The sequence below is a fragment of the Sapajus apella genome, unplaced genomic scaffold, assembly GCF_009761245.1.
Source record: "Sapajus apella isolate SASKATOON/1434 unplaced genomic scaffold, GSC_monkey_1.0 scaffold75, whole genome shotgun sequence".
Classification (NCBI taxonomy): domain Eukaryota; kingdom Metazoa; phylum Chordata; class Mammalia; order Primates; family Cebidae; genus Sapajus; species Sapajus apella.
Window position 1 is genome coordinate 4,189,621 of NW_022437015.1, and position 21,424 is coordinate 4,211,044.

Sequence of the window (21,424 nt, forward strand, 5' to 3'; positions counted from 1 at the left end):
AGTGTTTTGTAGTTCTCCTTGAAGAGGTCCTTCGCATCCCTTGTGCATTGTATTCCTAGGTATTTTATTCTCTGTAACAATTCTGAATGGGAGTTCACTCATGATTTCGCACACTGTTTGTCTGTTATTGATGTATAGGAATGCCTGTGATTTTTGCACATTGATTTTGTATCCTGAAACTTTGTTGAAGTTGCTTATCAGCTTAAGGAGATTTTGGGCTGAGATTATGGGGTTTTCTAAATACACAATCATGTCATCTGCAAGCAGAGACAATTTGTCTTCCTTTCTTCCTCTTTGAATATCCTTTATTTCTTTCTCTTGCCTGATTGCCCTGGCCAGAACTTTCAATACCATATTGAATAGGAGTGGTGAGAGACAGCATCCTTGTCTTGTGCTGTTTTTCAAGGGGAATGCTTCCAGCGTTTTCACATTCGGTATGATACTTGCTGTGGGTTTGTCATAAATAGCTCTTACTATTTGATATATATTCCATCAATACCTAGTTTATTGGGAGTTTTTAGCATGAAGTGGTGTTGAATTTCATCAAAGGCCTTTTCTGCATCTATTGATATAATCATGCGGATTTTGTCATTGGTTCTGTTTATGTGATGGCTTATGTTTACTGATTTGTGTATGTTGAACCAGCCTTGCATCCCAGGGATGAAGCCAACTTAATCATGAGGAATAAGCTTTTGGATATGCTGCTTGATTTGGTTTCCAGTATTTTATTGAGGATTTTTGCTTCAATGTTCATCAGGGATATTAGCCTGAAATTTTCTTTTCTTGTTGTGTCTCTGCCAGATTTTGGTATCAGGATGATGCTGGCCTCAAAAAATGAGTTAGAGAGGAGTCTCTCTTTTTCTATTGCTTAGAATAGTTTCAGAAGGAATGGTACCAACTCCTCTTTGTACGTCTGGTAGAATTCAGCTGTGAAACCACCTGGTCCTGGACTTTTTTTGGTTGATAGGCTATTATTTACTGCCTCAATTTCAGAACTTGTTATTGGTCTATTCAGGGATTTGACTTCTTCCTGGTTTAGTCTTGGGATGCTGTATGTGTCTGGGAATTTATCCATTTCTTCTAGATTTTCTAGTTTATTTGCATAGAGGTGTTTATAGTCTTCTTTTATGGCAGTTTGTATCTCTGTGGGATCAGTGGTTATCTCCCCTTTATCATTTTGTATTGTGTCTATTTGATTCTTCTCTCTTTTATTTTCTATTACTCTGGCTAGCGGTCTATCTATGTTGTTAACCTTTTCAAAAAACTAGCTGCTGGAGTCACTGATTTTTTTGAAAGGTTTTTTTATGTTTCTGTCTCCTTCAGTTCTGCTCTGATCTTAGTTATTTCTTGTCTTCTACTAGCTTTTGAATTTGCTTGCTGTTGCTTCTCTAGTTCTTTTAATTGTGATGTTAGGGAGTCAATTTTAGATATTTCTTGCTTTCCCCTGTGGGCATTTAGTGCTATAAATTTCCCTCTAAACACTGCTTTAGCTGTCTATCAGACATTCTGGTACGTTGTGTCTTTGTTCTCATTGGTTTCAAAGAACATCTTTATTTCTGCCTTCATTTCATTATTTATCTAGTAGTCATTCAGGAGAGGGTTGTTCAGTTTCCATGTGGTTGTGCAGTTTTTAGTGAGTTTTTTAATCATGAGCTCTAATTTGATTGCTCTATGATCTGAGAGACTATTATGATTTCCATTCTTTTGCATTTGCTGAGGAGTGTTTTACTTTCAATTATGTGGTTGATTTTAGAATAAGGGTGATGTGGTGCTGAAAAGAATGTATATTCTGTTGATTTGCAGGCGGAGGGTGGGGGGAGTCCTGTAGATGGCTATTAGGTCCACTTAGTCGAGAGCTGAGTTCAAGTCCTGAATTAATTTTCTGTCTCGTTGATCTGTCTAATATTGACAGTGTGGTGTTAAAGTCTCCCACTATTATTGTGTGGAAGTCTAAGTCTCTTTGTAGGTCTCTAAGAACTTTCTTTATGAATCTGGTGCTCCTGTATTGGGTGCATATATATTTAGGATAGTTAGCTCTTTTTGTTGCATTGATCTCTTTACCATTATGTAATGCCCTTCTTTGTCTTTTTTAATCTTTGTTGGTTTAAAGTCTGTTTTATCAGAGACTAGGATTGCAACCCCTGCTTTTCTTTTTTTCTTTCCATTTGCTTGGTAAATATTCCTTCATCCTTTTATTTTGAGCTTATGTGTGTCTTTGCACATGAGGTGGGTCTCCTGAATACAGCACCCTAATGGGTCTTAACTCTGAATCCAATTTGCCAGTCTGTGTCTTCTAATTGGGGCACTTAGCCTGTTTACATTTAAGGTTAATATTGTTATGTGTAAATCTGAGCCTGTTATTATAATGCTAGCTGGTTTTTTTGTCAGTTGATGCAGTTGGTCATAGTGTCTCTGGTCCTTACAATTTGGTATGTTTTTGTAGTGGCTGGTACCAGTTTTTCCTTTCCATATTTAGTGCTTTCTTCAGTAGCTCTTCTAAGGTAGGCCTGGTGGTGACAAAATCTCTCAGCATTTGCTTGTCTGTAAAGGATTTTATTTCTCCTTTACCTATGAAGCTTAGTTTGGCTGGATATAAAATTCTGGGTTGAAAATTCTTTTCTTGGATTTGACAAATGCCAGGAAAAGAAAATGGCTGAGAAATCAAAACTAGTGGGGAAAGGGAGGGCCCACTGACAACCATTCCAGCCACCTGACCACAGCTGGTCTTCCCTGGACACCATGAACCACACTGTCCAAACATTCTTCACTCCCACCAACACTCATCATCCCCCCAACTATGAGATGATCAAGGAGGAACATGAGGTGGCTGCGCTGGGGGTGCCTCATAATCCTGCTCCCCCAACATCCACTGTGATCCACATCCCCAGTGAGACCTTCGTACCCAGCCATGTCATCTGGTCCTTGTTCAACACTGACTTCATGAACTCCTGCTGCCTGGGCTTCATAGCATTCACCTACACTGTGAAGTCTAGGGACAGGAAGATGGTTGGCAACCTGACTGGGGCCCAGGCCTATGCCTCCACCACCAAGTGCCTGAACATCTGGACCTTGATTTGGGGCATCATCATGCCCATTCTGCTGATCATCATCCCAATATTGATCTTGCAACTCTATCAATAGATCAAGAGGAATCATCCAGGCCAGGGGCCCTGCTCGTGACCTGTTTCCCATGTACTCCACCTTCCATTCCTGGCCCTGCCCCCAAGCCAATTCTCATATCAGCCCTTTATCCTCACACAATTTTCTACAATGGTGTTCAATAAAGTGCACATGTTCCTGGAAAAAAAAAAAAGAAAAAAGAAAATTCTTTTATTTAAGGATGTTGAATATTGGCCCCCACTCTTCTGATTTGTAGGGTTTCTGCAGAGAGATCTGCTGTTAGTCTGATGGGCTTTCCTTTGTTGGTAACCTGACCTTTCTCTCTGGCTGCCCTTAACATTTTCTCCTACATTTCAATTGTAGTGAATCTGACTATTATGTCTTGGGATTGCTCTTCTTGAGGAGTATCTTAGTGATGTTCTCTGTATTTTCTGAATTTGAATATTGGCCTGTCTTGCTAGGTTGGGAACATTCTCCTGGATAATATCCTGAAGAATGTTTTTCAACTTGGTTCCATTCTCCCCATCACTTTCAGGTACACCAATCAAATGTAGGTTTGGTGTTTTCACATAGTCCCATATTTCTTGGAGGCTTTGTTTGTTTCTTTTCATTCTTTTTTCTCTAATCTTGCCTTCATGCTTTATTTAATTAACTTAATCTTCAATCTCTGATGTCCTTCCTTCCATTTGATCAATTCAGCTAGGTATACTTGTGTATGCTTTACGAAGTTGTCATGCTGTGTTTTTCAGTTCCATAAAGTCATTTATGTTTTTCTCTAAACTGGTGATTCTAGTTAGCAACTCCTCTAACCTTTTTTCAAGGTTCTCAGCTTCCTTGCATTGGGTTAGAACATGCTCCTCTAGCTCGGAGGAGTTTGTTATTACCACCTTCTGAAGCATACTTCCATCAATTCATCAAATTCATTCTCTGTTCAGTTTTATTCCCTTGCTGGTGAGGAGTTGTGATCCACTGGAGGAGAAGAGGCACTCTGATTTGCAATTTTCATCCTTTTGCACTGGTTTTTCCTCATCTTCATAGATTTATCTGCCTTTGGTTTTTGATGTTGGTGACCTTTGGATGGGGTTTCTGTGTGGATATCCTTTATGTTGATGTTGATGCTATTCCTTTCTGTTTGTTAGTTTTCCTTCTAACACTCAAGACCCTCTGCTGCAGGTCTGCTGGAGTTTGCTGGAGGTCTACTCAAGATCCTGTGTGCCTAGGTATCACCAGCAGAGGCCTCAGAGCAGCAAAGATTGCTGCCTGTTACTTCCTCTGGAAGCTTCATCCCAGAGAGGCACCTGTCAGGTGGCAGCCAGGGCTCTATGTTGTGTCTGTCAACCCCTGCTGGGAGGTATCTCCCAATCAAGAGGCACAGGACTCAGGGACCCACTTGAGGTGGCAGTCTGTCCCTTAGCAGAGCTCAAGCACTGTGCTGGGAAATTCACTGCTCTCCTCAGACCTGGTAGGCAGGAACATTTATGTCTGTCAAAGCTGTGCCCACAGCTGCCCCTTCCCCCAGGTGCTCTGTCCCAGGGAGATGGGAGTTTTATCTATAAGCCCCTGACTGGGGCTGCTGCCTTTCTTCCTGAGATGCCCTGCCAGAGAGGAGGAATCTAGAGAGGCACTCTGGCTACAGTAGTTTTGCTGAGCTGAGGTGGGCTCCGTGCAGTTCGTACTTCCCAGCATCTTTGTTTACACTGTGAGGGGTAAACCAACTACTCAAGCCTCAGTAATGGTGGGCACCCCTCTCCCTACCAAGTTCGAGTATCCCAGGTCAATTTCAGACTGCTGTGCTGGCAGCGAGAATTTCAAGCCAGTAGATCTTAGCTTGTTGGGCTCCATGGGGGTGGGATCTGCTGAGCTAGAGGTCTTGGCTCCCTGGCTTCAGCCCTCTTTCCTGGGGAGTGAATAGTTCTGTCTCATTGGCATTCCAAGAGCCACTGGAGTATGAAAAATAACTTCTTCAGCTAGCTCAATGTCTGCCCAAATGGCCACCCAGTTTTGTGCTTGAAACCCAGGGCCCAGAGACAACAGATGCTGGAGAGGATGTGAAGAAATAGGAACACTTTTACACTGTTGGTGGTAGCGTAAATTAGTTCAACCATTGTGGAAGATAGTGTGGCGATTCTTCAAGGACCTAGAAATAGAAATTCCATTTGACCCAGCAATCCCATTACTGAGTATATGTCCAAAGAATTATAAATCATTCTACTATAAGGACACATGCACACGAATGTTCATTGCAGCACTGTTTACAATAGCAAAGACCTGGAACCAACCCAAATGCCCATTGATGATAGACTGGACAAGGAAAATGTGGCACATATACACCATGGAATACTATGCAGCCATAAAAAAATGATGAATTCGTGTTCCTTGTAGGGACATGGATGAACCTGGAAACCATCATTCTCAACAAACTGACACAAGAACAGAAAATCAAACACCACATGTTCTCACTCATAGGTGGGTGTTGAACAATGAGAACACATGGACACAGGGAGGGGAGCATCACACACTGGGGTCTGTTTGGGGGAAAATAGGGGAGGGACAGTGGGTGTGGGGAGTTGGGGAGAGATAGCATGGGGAGAAATGCCAGATATAGGTGAAGGGGAGGAAGGCAGCAAATCACGCTGCCATGTGTGTACCTATGCAACAATCTTGCATGTTTTTCACATGTACCCCAATACCTAAAATGCAATTTAAAAAAAGAGAAACCCAGGGCCCTGGTGGCATAGGCACCTGAGGGAATCTCCTTGTCTGCAAGTTGCAAAGATCTTAGGAAAAGCCTAGTATCTGGGCCAGAATGCACTGTTCCTCATCGCACAGTCCCTCACCGCTTCCCTTGGCTAGTGGAGGGAGTTCTCTGACTCCTTGGGCTTTATGGGTGGGCCGTCACCTTTATGAGATAAGCCAGGTACCTTAGTTGGCAGGTGCAGAAATCACCCGCCTTCTGTGTTGATCTCGCTGGGAGCTGCAGATTGGAGCTGTTCGTATCTAGCCATCATCTTGCCAGCCACCTCAAGAGATCATTATTAAAGCCGCAGAAGTAAATAGATCCCTCAGAGATCTGAGGGATACCTTATAAAACAAGATTGGAAGAGGGCCAAGGATGGGCTCTTGGACTCAATTACTTTTGAGAAATGGAAGAAGTAGAATGGTTCAACCAAGAAACTGAGGAAGAGCAGACAGAAAGTAGAAGGAGAACAAAGGGAATATTTTCATGAAAATTGGGGGAGGGGAGAAGAGTTAAAAGAAAGAGGGTGAGTACAGAGAAAAGTAGTCAAGGAAATAAGAACAGAATAAAGGCCATTTGATTTGGTGACCTTTGAGAGGGTGGTTTCAATCAAGCCTTTAGGGTAAAATCTAGACACCAGAGAACTAAGACCTGAGAGATAAGGTAGCCAGAGGATAGTCAAATTCTTATGTGAACAGAAAAGTTAACCCAGGACTTTCAAGGGCAGAGAGAGCTGAGCTTTCTGTCCTCACTATCACTCTCTTGTGAAAGTCACCTGAGGCTCCTTGGTCTTTTTTCTGTCTTCTTCTAAGCCTATCCTGATTCCTGCCTTATCCTAACCTGCTTTGTATAGGCTACAAAGAACTTGATTAAAGAAAATCTAACCATTGTAAACACTTGTCTGCTCACCCCAACTGGGAACTGCTTACTGACCAACATAATTTCTAATTATCTCATAATCACTCTCCAAAGCAACGGTTTCAATTCTTGTCTACCTTCCTTAATACCCTGGCTTCCTCCCATTCTTTCTTGGAGGATGGTCTCACCTCCTGCTATACCTGCAAGATAGTCTTATGGGGCCCAATCTCTCTCTAACTTACCTCAAATATCTTAAACTCTACACCCTTGCTCTCATTCTACTCCTTTCTTCCAACCTTTGAGTATAATGCCAGTGCCCCAACCCATGCCTTCAATTAAGTTCCCACCAGCCTGACTCCAGAGCTCTGCCCCCTTAATGACTCAGAATATATCTTTTCTCTCCAACAAAGCCCTGCGCTCCTTGTGGCAGTTACTGTGTTACACTGCCTCATAGCTTCTACAGCAAAGCTTATAGAAAGCAATTAAGAGAGCAACTTGAGTCAAAAACTGAATTCACTTTAAATACTTGGAAAACCAAAGCTTCTGAGAAACAATATAGCATAGTGATTAAAAACACATACTTTGGAGCCAGACTACCTGGATTAGAATGCTGGCTCCACCCACTACTGGCTCAGTGATCTTGGCCAATTCATTTATTTCCCAATATTTTATTATGAAATTTTTCAAACATATACAAAAGTTTAAACAATTTTACAGAGAACACTCATATACCCACCACTAGATTCTACCATTAACATTTTACTATATTTGTTTTATCATATATATAAAAATATATATCTCCATCTATCCATTCATCAAACCATTCTTTTTGCGTTGTATTGCACAGTAAGTTGTAGACATCAGTACACTTACCCCTAACTACTTTAGCAGACATATCATTAACTAGAGTTTCTCTGGACCTCAGTTTTCTCATCCATAAAACAGGGATAACAATAGTAACATCCTCAAAAGGTTTAGGGGAGGATTAATATATGTAAACACTTAGAATGGCACCTGCATATAGAAAACACTCAAAACAATATTAGTTATCATTGTTATTACTCTAGCAAATCCCACCCTCCCCTGCAATTGCTCCTGAGAGAACCAGGCCAGCCAGCTAGCCAGAATTGTATCTCTGCCTTCCTCTCTCAGCCCCACATACACATAAATCCATGAATCATCTCTAAGAGTTCCTAAACCAACGAGACTTTATCCTTGCACCCAAAAGAAAGGAATTCTTCCACCCTTTATACCCCTATGCATTCTGTCACCCTGGCCTGAAACCATAGAGTTTCATGCTCTTAAATTAGTAAAATGAAACAACTGCTGATCAAGGCTTCATGGAGTTGCCTCCTTCCCTCCTTTTAAGAGCAAATGTGCTTATAGAAGCTGCTTTATTCCCTTAAATAGATGGGACATTCTTCCACTCCAATCTCAAAAAAAAAAAAAAACCCTGCAAACGTCCTAAGACTATTCTCAGAAGATATAATACTGCTATGGTATAAATAGACACATCATACAATCACTGACTATCATGGTTTGTCAACAGAATCTACTAGACAGTTTGGTACAGGTCCTGTGTCCCACATCCAAATACTGGTACTCAGGACACCTAGTGTATGCCTCAGGACTCTGTCCTTCCAAAAAAATGCCCCGGATGATATGATGCTCAAGTAAGTTTGGAAGCCAATACTTCTATTTTTCCTCCTTCCAAGGATTTTAATTCTTCTATGCTACTGTGGGTTGCAGCACTCTTGAAATCTACCAGCTCTACCCTTTGCTCCATTCACTGTCATATTACTTTATAAAACCACAAATAGTAACAGCAATGGCTAGCAATAATAATGTTAGAAAGAGAGACATTCAACCCTCACAAAATCTCTGTGCTGTAGCAGTATTATTATCTCCATTTTATAAATGAGGAAACTGAGAGTTAAGGAACTTGTCCAGGATCACATAGCTAGTAACAGGAGGAGCCAGCAATGAAAATCAAGTATCTTAAGTCCAGAGTTCCCTTCCTTTCATAACAATTTTGTTAGCCAAGTTGGTGGAGACTTCCAGTGAGTCTGGGGAAAGGTCAGGGACTGGGGTCTAAGGCAGAATGAACCTAGAGAAGTGGTTCTCAACCTTGGATAATTTTGCCCCCCAGGGAACATTTGGCAACACCTGGAAACATTTAAGTTGTCAAAACTGGGTGAGAAGCTACAACTGGATGAGGGGATGCTACTGGCATCTAGTGGATAAAGGTCAGAGATGCTAGTAAACATCCCAGAGTGCACAAAACAGCCCTACCATTACCACCATACCCCCAACACATACACCCGAAAATACTTTCTCGCCCAAAATGTCAAGAGTGCTGAAATTGAGAAAGTTTAACCTACAGTGTTGGAGATTGACTGAAAATGAGGAAAAAGATTTCTTTTAGCTATAAAGCGAGAATAAGGTAAAAAATAGAGCAAGGGAGGAATGTCAGAGGCCACGCACCACAATGTCCAGGCCCTGCCCAAAGAGGTCTCAGATAAATCATGAAGTTTTTTGCTTAATAGCCCTAAAAACAATGCTCCATTTCTCCTCTTGCCCGGAACCTTTAAAAGGGAACTTTGAACCACGGTTCCCATCACAGTTCTAGAAACACTGTCCAGAATAGTCTGAGTAGGAACAACTTGCTCTCACAAAGAAAGAAGACTCAGCAAAGAGGGACATGAAAAGAAAAGCAGAGAAACAGAGACATAGGCCACTTGCAAAGTGCTCAAGCATCAGAATATGCACAGGATATAGCCAAAGAGATTCCACTTGGATAGTCACAAAATAATGTAATTGGGAAAAATTAATCTAAAAGACAAATGTTTCCGAGGTAAGAGGAAGCTGAAGAGCATCAGGGCCAAGAGATACTTGACCAATGAGCCAAGAGTTGGCCTTAATCTGTGGTCAGTTGCAGAATTGCAGAATTTATTTTGGGGCTGCCTAGATAGTCCCAAGGTCTAACTGGGGCACAACAGAGATCTGGCCCTCTATCCAAGATCCTAGTCATTAGGAAAAAATAGTCAGAGCTGGGTAGATTGGGAAGCCTACAGAAGATCTTGAAATATGATCCTGGGCCAGGTGCAGTGGCTCACGCCTGTAATCCCAACACTTACAAGGCAGGCCGGTCACCTGAGGCTGGGAGTTTGAGAACAGCCTGACCAACATGGAGAAAGCCCATCTCTAATAAAAATACAAAATTAGCTGGGCGTGGTGGTACACACCTGTAATTCCAGCTACTTGGGAGGCCGAAGCAGGAGATTCGCTTGAACCTGGAAGGGGGAGGTTGCAGTGAGTCAAGATTGTGCCATTGCACACCAGCTTGGACAACAAGAGTGAAACTCCATCTCGAAAAAATAAAAAAGAAATATGATCCTGGAGAATCAGCCAGTGATTGATGAAGACAGATTGTCTAAAGACAGACAAAAGAAGCTAGATTTGACTGGAGAAAACCTGAGGAGGGAAATGGTAGCAGCCTGCACCTATTTTGACTGTGTAGACATAGCTATAGAGAATTGAGCTCGCTGGGTAGGGCTGGGGACACAGGGATCATGGGCAAGAGGGTACTGAATTATCAGGGGTACAAAGAATTAAAAAAGGAATCTAGGATATTGAAGACTATCTCCACCTGCATTTCAAATGTGTTTGGGCTGGTCCTGAGTGCCAAAAGGTACTCTTGCTTGGTCGGTGGAGAGGGTAAGACCCAGGTAATGACAATATTTGTGTCAGACCTCACCACCCAAACTTTCTTTACCCAGAGTTGTCTCTGGGATATAGTCAGCTCTCAGGGTAATGTACTGCTCTGAGGTCCTTTTCAGGTAAGGTGGGCAGAAAAGGCTTCATAAAAGTTAATTGGCTGACTTCATTTTTTGAACAAAGATTTACCAAGACCCAAAGTGTGTAGATTGTGAGAGGAAACATTGGCAATACAAAGAAAATACTGGACATTGTCCCTGTGCTCTAATATCATATAATGTACTTCAAGAAACATATCAACAGAGACATACAATGTTCGTTGGATCACTGATAAAGGCAGTGTGCAAAGAAGACCAAGGGTGCCCAGACAGCCAACAGGCTTCAGAAAGGTCATTGAGACCTAATATCCAAAGATACTTCTTAAGAGATACTGGACTTTGAAGTATAAGTGAAATTCAACAAGGCTGAAACAAAAAAAGAAGTTCTGTCCAGGAGAAGAGAACAATCAAGAGCATAGTTTGCATGTAAAAAGATCTCATTAAGGAATAAGAGTGTAAGGACCCTTCTTGATGCCCCTCAGATCATTCCACATGGGTGATCAGAAAATAGGTTACTAACTATTTCTGTCTATACATAAGGTCAGCTTTCAAATACTTCTTTACTAAGTTCAATGAAACCCTTTCCTATGCTCTGGCTTGGCCCTGGATTGACTTTGACATCCTTTCCACAATGGTCCAACTGGCTGGCTCCTCAAGATAACTTTCTGATGGGTAGATTATGTTCCATCACCTACCATCTGGGGTTACTAAATGAAGAAGTATCCATCTAGCCATGTATGTCAGGATACCTAGAAAGGCCTGAGTGATTTAATTTCATTAAATATCATGTAAAGATGTGTTCCAGGCCTTCTGCCTGAGATATGTTGACAGATAGGAACCCCAAAAAGAATTGTAGCCATATCTGAGAGCTACCTTGAGGCCACCAATAGGAGGGGAGAAGAAAACCCAATGCCCCTTCTAAATCTGTCTGATATTTGCAGCCACCAGGTTGCAGGAACTGGTTTTGATTATTTTCACTGGAACAACAATGAAAGGACATTAACTACTTAAAGGAAGGTAGTATTTGGTATCTGAAACATATCTTACTCTCAATGGAAAATCCTTCCATTATACATTAAATATAACCCACACTGTAGGACAAGAGATACTGTCATGGAAAACAGGAGTAGACCAATGGTCTCTCCTACCATAGACTGCAACCTCTCTCGATAATGACCTGTCTGGCTCCATTCTTAGGTATTCTTCTATGCCACACAGCTAATAGTCACTTTGTTCATTCAATCATTCATTCAATTATTCATTCAACAATTCTTTACTAAGCACCAGCTATGAACCAGGCACTGGGTGGAAGGTACTAGAAATACAATCAAATGAAATAATCCTACTCCCTGTCCTCCTGAGGCTTACATTCTAGTGGAGGAGACAAATATTTTTAATTGCACAAATACACATATACGTATAACCTGTGATCAGTGCTGTGAAAGAAAAGATCAAAGTACAGTTGATTCTCATTATTTGCAGCAGCTACACACCATAAAGTTTTCACAAACACTAAATTAGTGAATCCTGAATCATTGTTCCTGGGGAAATACAGGGTTAAGTGTCTGCAAGCCCGTAGTCACAACATTTTCACCAACCGACCAATACATAACCTTATTTAGTGTGTGTTTCTGTTTAAAGACACTTGAACATATATTGTTGTTTCATTAGCATTGAACTCACAGCCAGCAGCACTATAACTCATGCATGAATGAAGCTGCTTGTCTAACATATGTAGTTTCTCCATAAGGCACATCACAGCCTTCTTGTGCTTAGGAACCATAGACAGCACTTCAGCAGCATGCTTGAGAGTGATTTAAAACAAGGAAATCACCAATAAAAAGCACAAAAAATGCAAAAGACATGGCACTAAATAGACAACAAACAGGACTCTTGTTTAGAGTATGAGAACTGAAACAAGGCAGAATATCATCTCGTTCAGCTTCAGCTGGGACATATGTCTCAGACAATTCAAAATTTTCACTGCTCTGGTGTCATAATCTTAAATATCTAGTAGAGGTAATACCAGCTTATTTAATCTGTAGATTTTTATAAATTTGGGAAGAACATATCTAAGTAGAATAAAAATGTACACTCATATTTAACACTGATAAATAAGAAAAATATGGCTATTTTCATTGAAACAAAAATATTGAACCACTCTCATTTCCCAGATTTACCTAATTTATATGAACTTGAATTTTCTAAAGATTTGAGTTAATTTCTATAAGAATACTTTTTTTAGAACATTTAACATATTCAATACAGTATCATTTCCTTAATTTCTGGGAATTATAGAAACATTCCATTTATGCAGCAATTATTTATCTCTAAGCTAATCTGAATAAAGCTCCTTTAAAGAGATTTTAAAATCTAATTTGGTAATACCATCCAAAGGTAGGTAAATACCCCATACTCACACAATAAAAGGTAAAGTTCTTTCTGAATTGTGTATAAACATACAGATAGGCAACTTATAGCTTTAATTCTAAAATTTCAGCCATAGGTCAAATGTAATCATAGAATTATAAAGCTCACTTATCCATATGAAAGAGCTGTTCTCTTCCTGGTGGTCATGGAATTCTTTTTTTGTTTTTTTTTTTCCTTTTTAGATGAAGTCTTGCTCTGTCACCCAGGCTAGAGTGCAGTAGCACGATCTCAGCTCACTGCAGCCTCCACCTCCTGGGTTCAACTGATTCTCCTGCCTCAACCTGCCATGTAGCTGAAACTACAGGCACGTGCCACCACATCCAGCTAATTTTTGCATTTTTAATAGAGACAGAGTTTCACCATGTTGGCCAGGCTAATCTCAAACTCCTGACCTCAGGTGATCCTCCTGCCGCAGCCTCCCAAAGTGCTAGGATTACAGGTGTAAGCCACTGCGCCCAGCAAATCATGGAATTCTTAATTGATTTAAGCTCAAAAGAGACAGACTAACAAACCAGATGCTGTAATCTTTCACCCAGCAGAGACAAAGTCTCTATAAACCTTGTCTCTGTTAGGAGAGACAGAGATAACTGAATGGTGAGATCATGAAACCAAAACAAGACAGCATCAGGAATCAAACAAGTATTCAAAAAGAATCAAAATCAAATCTTTATGGATCTACCAATAAACAAGAGTCCAAACTACAGAATCAGGAACTGGACTTACCATTGGGTCCCCAGATCACTAAGGATCAGCAGAGGAGCATAAAGGGCTCTGACGGATCTTGTTACCTGGGTGATGTGATCTGAAGGTAAGGTCCAATTCCATCTGAGTCATGGCATCAAAACTGTGAAGAATAAAATGCAACAATCAAGGAGATAGATTATTTTATTTGAGCTATTGTAATAGGGAGAATGTTCATTAAGAAGAAGAAAACTTGGAGTGGAGCTTATCTGAGTCATTGAAAAAGGGTAGCGGTGGTTCTTGCCTTGCCATTTATGAGGGCAGGATGGTCCTTTGCAGTTAGCTTCTTGGAACACAAAAACATCACAAAACTGTAGGGGGTTTTCTTGACTGCTGCTACTTTTCCAAGAGCACAGAGCTCAAAATAGAGCTCAATCTTGTCAGGCCAAATCATGCAGCACCTTATTGACCATGGTAAGGCTGTTTGCTCTTTATCCTAAGAACAATGGGAAGTCATTGAGGGTTTAAAGGGGACTATGGCATGGTCACTTGACCTCAGATAGCCTGGCTGTATCCTCCTACTTACTTAGCACACTGCCTTCAGTGCTTCCTGCCTGGGTCTTCACAGGCTGCTGAATTTCAGGCTCCCTTATTGCTGTGATGTCTCTGCCTGACAGGATGCCCAGTGGGGACCCCGGACTTCCTCTCTCAGGCTTCCTGCTTTTTTCAGACCCTGCTACTCAGCTGGCCTGCATCCCATACAGCAAAATCTCCCCCTAGGGCCTACTCCGTCATGATGAGTGTTGAAAGCCCAGGGATCACAAAGTGGCCTACAGGAGGCAGACAGATAGTCTAAACAAGGAAAGCATCCACGGTATAATGCAACAGGCAAGGGTGAGTGACTGTGGCAAGCCAGAGGGTTCAGATTCTGCCCCAATGTGGCAGCCGCTACTCAGTATAACTAATTGTTGCCAAGCAGGCAACTTACCAGTGTTATCTCATCCTACCATTTTCAACTTTCTGAATTTTTAAATGTGAGCAATCAAGTCAAAATGTTTTAAAATATTGTTTAGGTCACACAGGGTGCAAGTGCTGAATTTAGCCTACAGATTCTCTCATTTGGCAACTTCTACTTTCACCCTAAAGAGATCCTGGACCTCTCAGCCTGCTCTCCACCCCACCCCAGCTGCCAGCAGTGCTCAGCAAGTCATTTATCAATCACCTCTTGCCCCATGAGCAACACTGGTACCTACAATGTTCTCTGAATTCTCTGAAAAATTCTCTGCAAAATTCTCTGAATGAGAAAACCAGCCTCATTCAGAGAATAGGCCCATCTGAGTGTATTACAGAGAAAGAGTACAATTCTAATACACATGTGTGGAGGCTTCATCAGCTTCCTGTCAGGGACTGGAATACAGGGGAACCTGGTGGCAGAGGCTGTCACTGACAGCACAAACGTTGGGAACAAGACATTTTCTAACTGAAGGGAGGTGAGTTTCAATTATTTCCCTCTTTTACCCTTCTGGAGATGTGGGCAAGAGGCAGAGCAGTAGAAATGACAGGCAAGCCCCATGGTAATCTACCAACCACAAGACAACCAGCCTCTGGCAAGTTCAGATCCTCTGGTCCAACCTCTCTTAGGTCACTCTCCCAAAATTTATCCAAGGCCACCACATTCTGAATGGAGGACACTGAGACCATAATGGCATTCTATCATGCCCTGGGCTTTTCAGGCCTCAACACAATCATGAACAATGTTCTGAAAAGCTTAGGCGGTGGCTTTACTTATACATAAGGCAAAAAGGAAGAGCAGCTTATTTTCATAACCAACTCCTACACTAAAGAATTCAAAAAGAACCAAGGGACAAAGTCACAGAGCACGCATACAGGGCACACATGCTCAAAATACACACTCATGCCCACAGACCACGCAAGCACTCCCCTCATCTCCCACCCCCACCTCTGCCCACACCTGCAAACTTAAACCAGCCTCAGCCAGTAAACCCTTCACCTTCCCCTCCTCATTCTCAACACATGCAAAATCGTTGGCATTGATATTTCAGGCACAAAACTTATTTCTGTTCAACATTAATAGCACCAGAGGAACTTTTAACCAGGAATTACAACTCTTTCCAAAGGAGTTTAACACTGGACCCCAGTAAAGGCCCCAGGCTATTCTGTGAGCATGTGAAAAGCCTCAGGAGCTGCTTAGGAGGATTAACAGAAATAATCTTTCCAGGCTAATGGCTTTTCTGGGCCCTAGGTCTGATCTCCAAGCCTGGAACAGAGCTCATCAGGCCCAGACTCAAAACTGAGGAAGGAAGCAGGTAAATTGCTACAGACTACTTCCGTGTGCTATTGGATGCCCTGCAAGACAGAACCTTCTAATGTGGTCCGAGAGGCCTCATTTCCTGCATGCAAATGCATTGTGTGTGCTGTGTGGCCAGCCTAACGTGGACAAAAAGTAGGTGGCCCCCTACTAGGGCAGTTTGAGAAATGGCTTAAGAGATTCCCTAACAACAACAAAAACAAAAACCCAGCCCTCCCCTGCCCAAGCACCTGGAATCCACCATTACTCATTCCTCCTAAAGCTGAAAAAGTCCCTGTTGAAATGTAAACATATCATCCAATTAACACCCATTAACACATTAGCATGGATTCCTTTTCCAGATTGGCTGATAAAATAGCCTACAGAACAGAAAGTAGAGTCCTAAAGGGATGGTAAACAGGTTTAGGTAAAGGTCAGCAAGGCTGATGGGGGAGAGGGGGAGGTCCGGGTTGGAGGGGAAGAAGCCTGAAAGGCAGTAACAGTGATTCTTTTACTGGTTACAAAGTGCTCCAGCCTCACAATAACTCTGGCTAGTTGTCAGAGAAGGGTTTCTTGTCTCCCTCTTACAGTGTTAAAGAGGTTAATTGCTGAGCTCAATAGTTTATCAGTTTATCATTTGAACTGAGCTCTACAAACATTTCCTGAACATCTGCTCCACTCGAGCAATATGTTCTTTATCCACGATACAGAGATGGTCAAGACATTGTCCCCACTCTCAAAAAGCTTAGTTTACTATAGGTGACAGTCACAGGTAGTGAGAACAAGCGGCAAATATAATGATAAAGGAAATAGTCAACATTGTGAGAACATAGAGAAGGGACACCTGACTCAAATCAGGAGGTGGAGGTACAGTGAAGTCATGGAAGTTTTTCTGCAAGAACTAACACTTGAACCCAGATATTCTCATGTCAAACCTCGTACTCTTTCCATACCCTGATGATAAACTTCATTATTCCTTGACAATTTGTTTATTTCTCTCAGTTCATCGATAAGTTATACTATGCTGTAAGATAACAGAACATCGCTCCCAAATTCTAAGTCAGGTCCTTACAGCTCTGACTGTCAGATCAGCCAGTCTTCCAAGACCCATCCTTATAGTCAAGGTCTCTATGGGCCAGTGGGAAAGGGAGAAGACATAAGAAGTCTGTATGGTTGAAGTTCAAGTTCTCCCTCACTGAAAGCCAATTATTTGTTCCTCATTGGGGTGACCTAGTTAAAAATAAAGGTATTAAGTATTTACTGTGTGTCAGACATTGTGCTCAGCTTTTTGTAGACATTATCTCATTTCATCCTGCAACAGCCTGATGCAATAGGAAACACCTCCAATTTACAGATGGGGAAATGAAGAGTTCGAGAAACCACACAATTTGGCAAAGACTGGGATTCTAATCTAGACCTTTGTACTGTGCTCCACTGCAGTATCATCTCTGAATTGCTGTAAGCACCCCTTCCCCTGCCTCCCAGCTACTCATTCCATCAATTCACTCATCCAGTGTTTGTTAAGCACCTACTATATTTGAGGTACTATACTTGAATATTCTGTAGTTGAGATTCTAAGACATGTAGGCCAAGGAATTTACCATCCAGAAGTTTACAGAACATAAACTTGCTGAATTTTAGAATTCAGGGATCACACTTTCCAACGCCCTCATCCAACACATGAAAAAACAGAAGTCCAGAGAAGACAAGGGAGCCACCCAAAGTTACGTACCTGGTTAGTGGTTGACCCAGGATAAAACCGGCTCTCCCTAAATTTCTGGTTCTCAAACTTTGTGTATTTTAAAGAAAATGAAGATCTCAGAGCCCCATCCTAGATAACACATTCTGAAGTTGTAGAGGTGGTGCCTGGAAGTCTGTATTTAAATGAGAGCCGCTTCATGATCCTTAGATCACACAAGGAGAAACTGTTTCCTGTGTCCTGCTATGTCATCTGTACCACTAAATGGACACAACCCAACTCATTTTTTTTTTGAGACACCCAGTCCAGAGTCCAGTGGCGCCATTTCAGCTCACTGCAACTTCCGCCCCCTGGGTTCAAGCTATTCTCTCACCTCAATCTCCCCAGTAGCTGGGACTAAAGGCTCACATCACCACACCCGGCTAATTTTTGTATTTTTTGGTAGAGACAAGGTTTCACCATGTTGGCCAGGCTGGTCTCGAACTCCTGACCTCAAGTTATCTGCCCACCTCAGCCACCCAAATTGCTGGGATTACAGGTGTGAGCCACTGCACCTGGCCACAAACCCATGCTTATCTTGAGGTGAGACAAAAGAGCTAGACTTCATCAGAAATACAAAACTATTGTGGACACAAATCAGTCTGGAGAAATAAGAACAATGCTAGGGAAAAAAATTTTAAAGGACTTAAAGATAGTGAAAATGGAAGTATCAAAATATGTAGCAAAGACAGTCAAGGCCGTAGCAGTCAGAGAAGGAAAAGCTCTGTCAGCTGAGGTAATCAGGGAGGCCTTTCAGTAGGGGGTGGGATGTAAACCCAGCATTGCAGGACAAGAAGGATTTGGTGGACAGGGACGAACACATTCTGGAGAGGGAAAATACTTTGAGCAAATGTACAAAGTGAGGACGTGTAGGTTGTAGTCAGGGGACAGAGCAGAGAAGAGGCCAACCCAATTCTGTCAGATTTAGGAGATAAAGTGGAGGACCAAAATGCAGTCGGCCCCTGCTTCCTGAATCACACACAGCATGGGACAGAGAGAAAGATAATGAATAACCAAACAAACCAAATGACAATTTGAAACAGTGGTAAGTGCTATGAAGACAATAACTAGAGTGATATGGCTGGAGATAGGAAAAGCTATCTAGCTCAGAGAGTGAGAGACAGCCTCTGAGGAGATGCCATTTTTGCCACAACCCAAATGATGGTACATGTAGAAAAGCAGTGGAAAAAATGGCAGGAAGGTGTTTGCTGAGACCATAACTGGTGACTATCCACCCTAGCTTTTCTGCTTTCATCGAAACCCAGGTGAAAGATGTATAGGGCAGCAATGAGCCTGTTTTCTGATTTGGCCAAGACAGAATGGGACTCAGAAAAGAACAAAGTGCATTCTTGGTCACTAGGTAAGATTAGGTTGGGGGCCTAGGCTGACAGAGTAGGCTACATTCTGAAGGCACACTTTGCCCCAATATTCAAGTCTCTCACTCAGTCCTAGTCCTAATGGGTTCTTCCTGCTTCTGCCAGACACCTAGCAGTTCCCCAGCTGGTTCAGCCTCTGTCAATTTCTTGGGAACCCAAGGCCCTGAAGCCAAGGCCTGACTCAGAAACTGTCCAAGGCCCATGGGCTCCACTGGAAATGGCACACACACACAAACAGGCATCTTTCTCCTTTTGTAAGGTCAGAGTCTGTTGCTCTAGAGCCAGAAGCTGAGGCCCATGCTGAGGAAATGGCTCCTCAAACTTCAGTGAATCTTCCTTTTACTTCTCCCTCCTTACCTTTCTCCATAGTCCCAGACCCCCTGCTGCTATAGCCATGACCTATGCCTGCAACTGGTCCATGGAAAAATTGACAGGTTGGTGATTTGTCTTTGGTGCCCCTATATCCTTTCTGTGGCCTTTTCTTCTGTGAGGGCACTCTCTCTCCCTGATCAGATGTCCAGGACCCTCGTGGTCTCTCCTTTCACCCAATCTCCTTCTCTCAGGAAACAATATTAACGGTCCATTAATATTAAGATCAAAGTAACTAATAAGGCTTAAGCAAAATTTACATTTTGACAGGATGGTATTGTAGGTCTTCATACATACATATGGAATATTTTTTAAAATTAGATACTTAACATGTATTTCTGAAATGATGTTAGAAAGACAGTTGCTTATTCTGGCTATATGAGGTTAAACTCTGGTTCCTTAAGGCAGAAGCTAAAAGAAAGACAATGTAAGGGCAAGAAAGAGCCAAGACACAGATTTGTCATAACTGCGGGATGAGTTTATTTGTTTTTAACCATAATAATGATTAATATTATGGCAACACCCTGCATTGCGGGTATAAAAACACAATCCTCTCCCAAAATATGACTCAGCCTCTGCACTCCCAGATATCACTGAAATTCCTTGGAAGTCAGCTGCAGGCTTTTGCAGAGGCTCCCATTCTTGCTACTTTCACAGTTGGACAAGACAAAGCAGACCCACAACCCTGCTACTAGATGCCCAGTGGTAAGGGAAAAAGGATTGGGCCCACAAACCCCCACCCAATATAGCCAACTGCACATCCTATTCAGACCAACAGTTTCCCCACCCCCAACTACCACTTGGGAAATGAGCTGCTTCTGGGCCAAATTCCCTGTTTAACAGCAATCCAAACACTTCATCCTGAACCTTTGAATGGAAGGGCTCAGGAAAGTTCAGAGGGATAAGTATTTGCCTTTATCCACAAAATTCCTATACTTCCAGAACCCTATTCCTGCCCTCTTCTTGCTTGAGGACTTTTTGTGATTATATCTTTTACACTAAGAAGTGAAAAAATAACTCAGTTCCTCTACTGGGACCATATTCTTGGGTGTGGCTTTTCAGTTAACTAACTGATGCCTGCGACGAACAGAGATAAGAAGCGGGAGTGGCAAGGGCTAGGAAGGTCTCAGAAGCCCAAGTATTCTAATTAACATCACTTTTGAGTGCCAGCTCCAAAAGTTTTCCCTTTCTTTTATCATGCTTATTGAAAAAGAAGCTAAGGCCCCAAAGAGGACAGGAAATTGCCCAAGGTCACATCAAAAGTATAGAGTAGAGCTTAGGAACATAAGCCAGGTCCTCCACCTCCAGCCAAGTGCTCCATCCAAAAAGATGTGTGATTCTCCCCAGTGAGTCAGGGAAAAACACAGAGAAACAGGGTTATCAGAGGAGAGAGTTGCAGTTCATGTGCTTTTATTCAGCCTCCTAAAATGAACAGGAAGGAGAGACACAAACAGGTCCTAAATGGGTGTTAGAATTTCCTGAATTGCAAAACAGAAGAGCAGCAAGATGATAGTACCTTCTGTTTTCAAAGATACTGCTCCAGCATTGAGCCACTCCATCTTCCCAGATGTTCTCCACTATCCAGGAGGAGGGAAGGGAAGGAGAGGAAGAAGTGGAAGCGAAAAAGTAAGGAAAACATTTGGAAGGAAAAAAAAAAGACGGCTGAATGAATGTTTGAAAAAAGAACAACATGCCATCCTTGGATGCTTTGTGTCCGTAAGTTACAGCACAAGTTTGTTCCCACTCTTCTCCCTCCCCCCACCTTCTGCCCTGTCTCAAACACACACACACACACACACACACACACACACACAGTCTCTTTCTGTCTCATTAGTCTCCCTTGGGCCTACCCTTCTTTTCTTCCCAGATACCTGGCCCAGGCTCTGGAGCCTCTGGGCTTCAACTGTTTTGAAGGAATTGCTGGGCCAGCCCAGTCTATATGCTGTTTGACCTGTATATTCTGCAGATGTTAGTTCCCTTTGCCATTCCCCA

At 42.2% G+C, this 21,424-nt stretch overlaps 1 pseudogene; it reads left to right on the top strand.

The window, feature by feature from the left end:
• The first annotated feature begins 2,627 nt into the window (after positions 1–2,627).
• LOC116532320 lies at positions 2,628–3,219 on the top strand (annotated as a pseudogene).
• Positions 3,220–21,424: the final 18,205 nt, after the last annotated feature.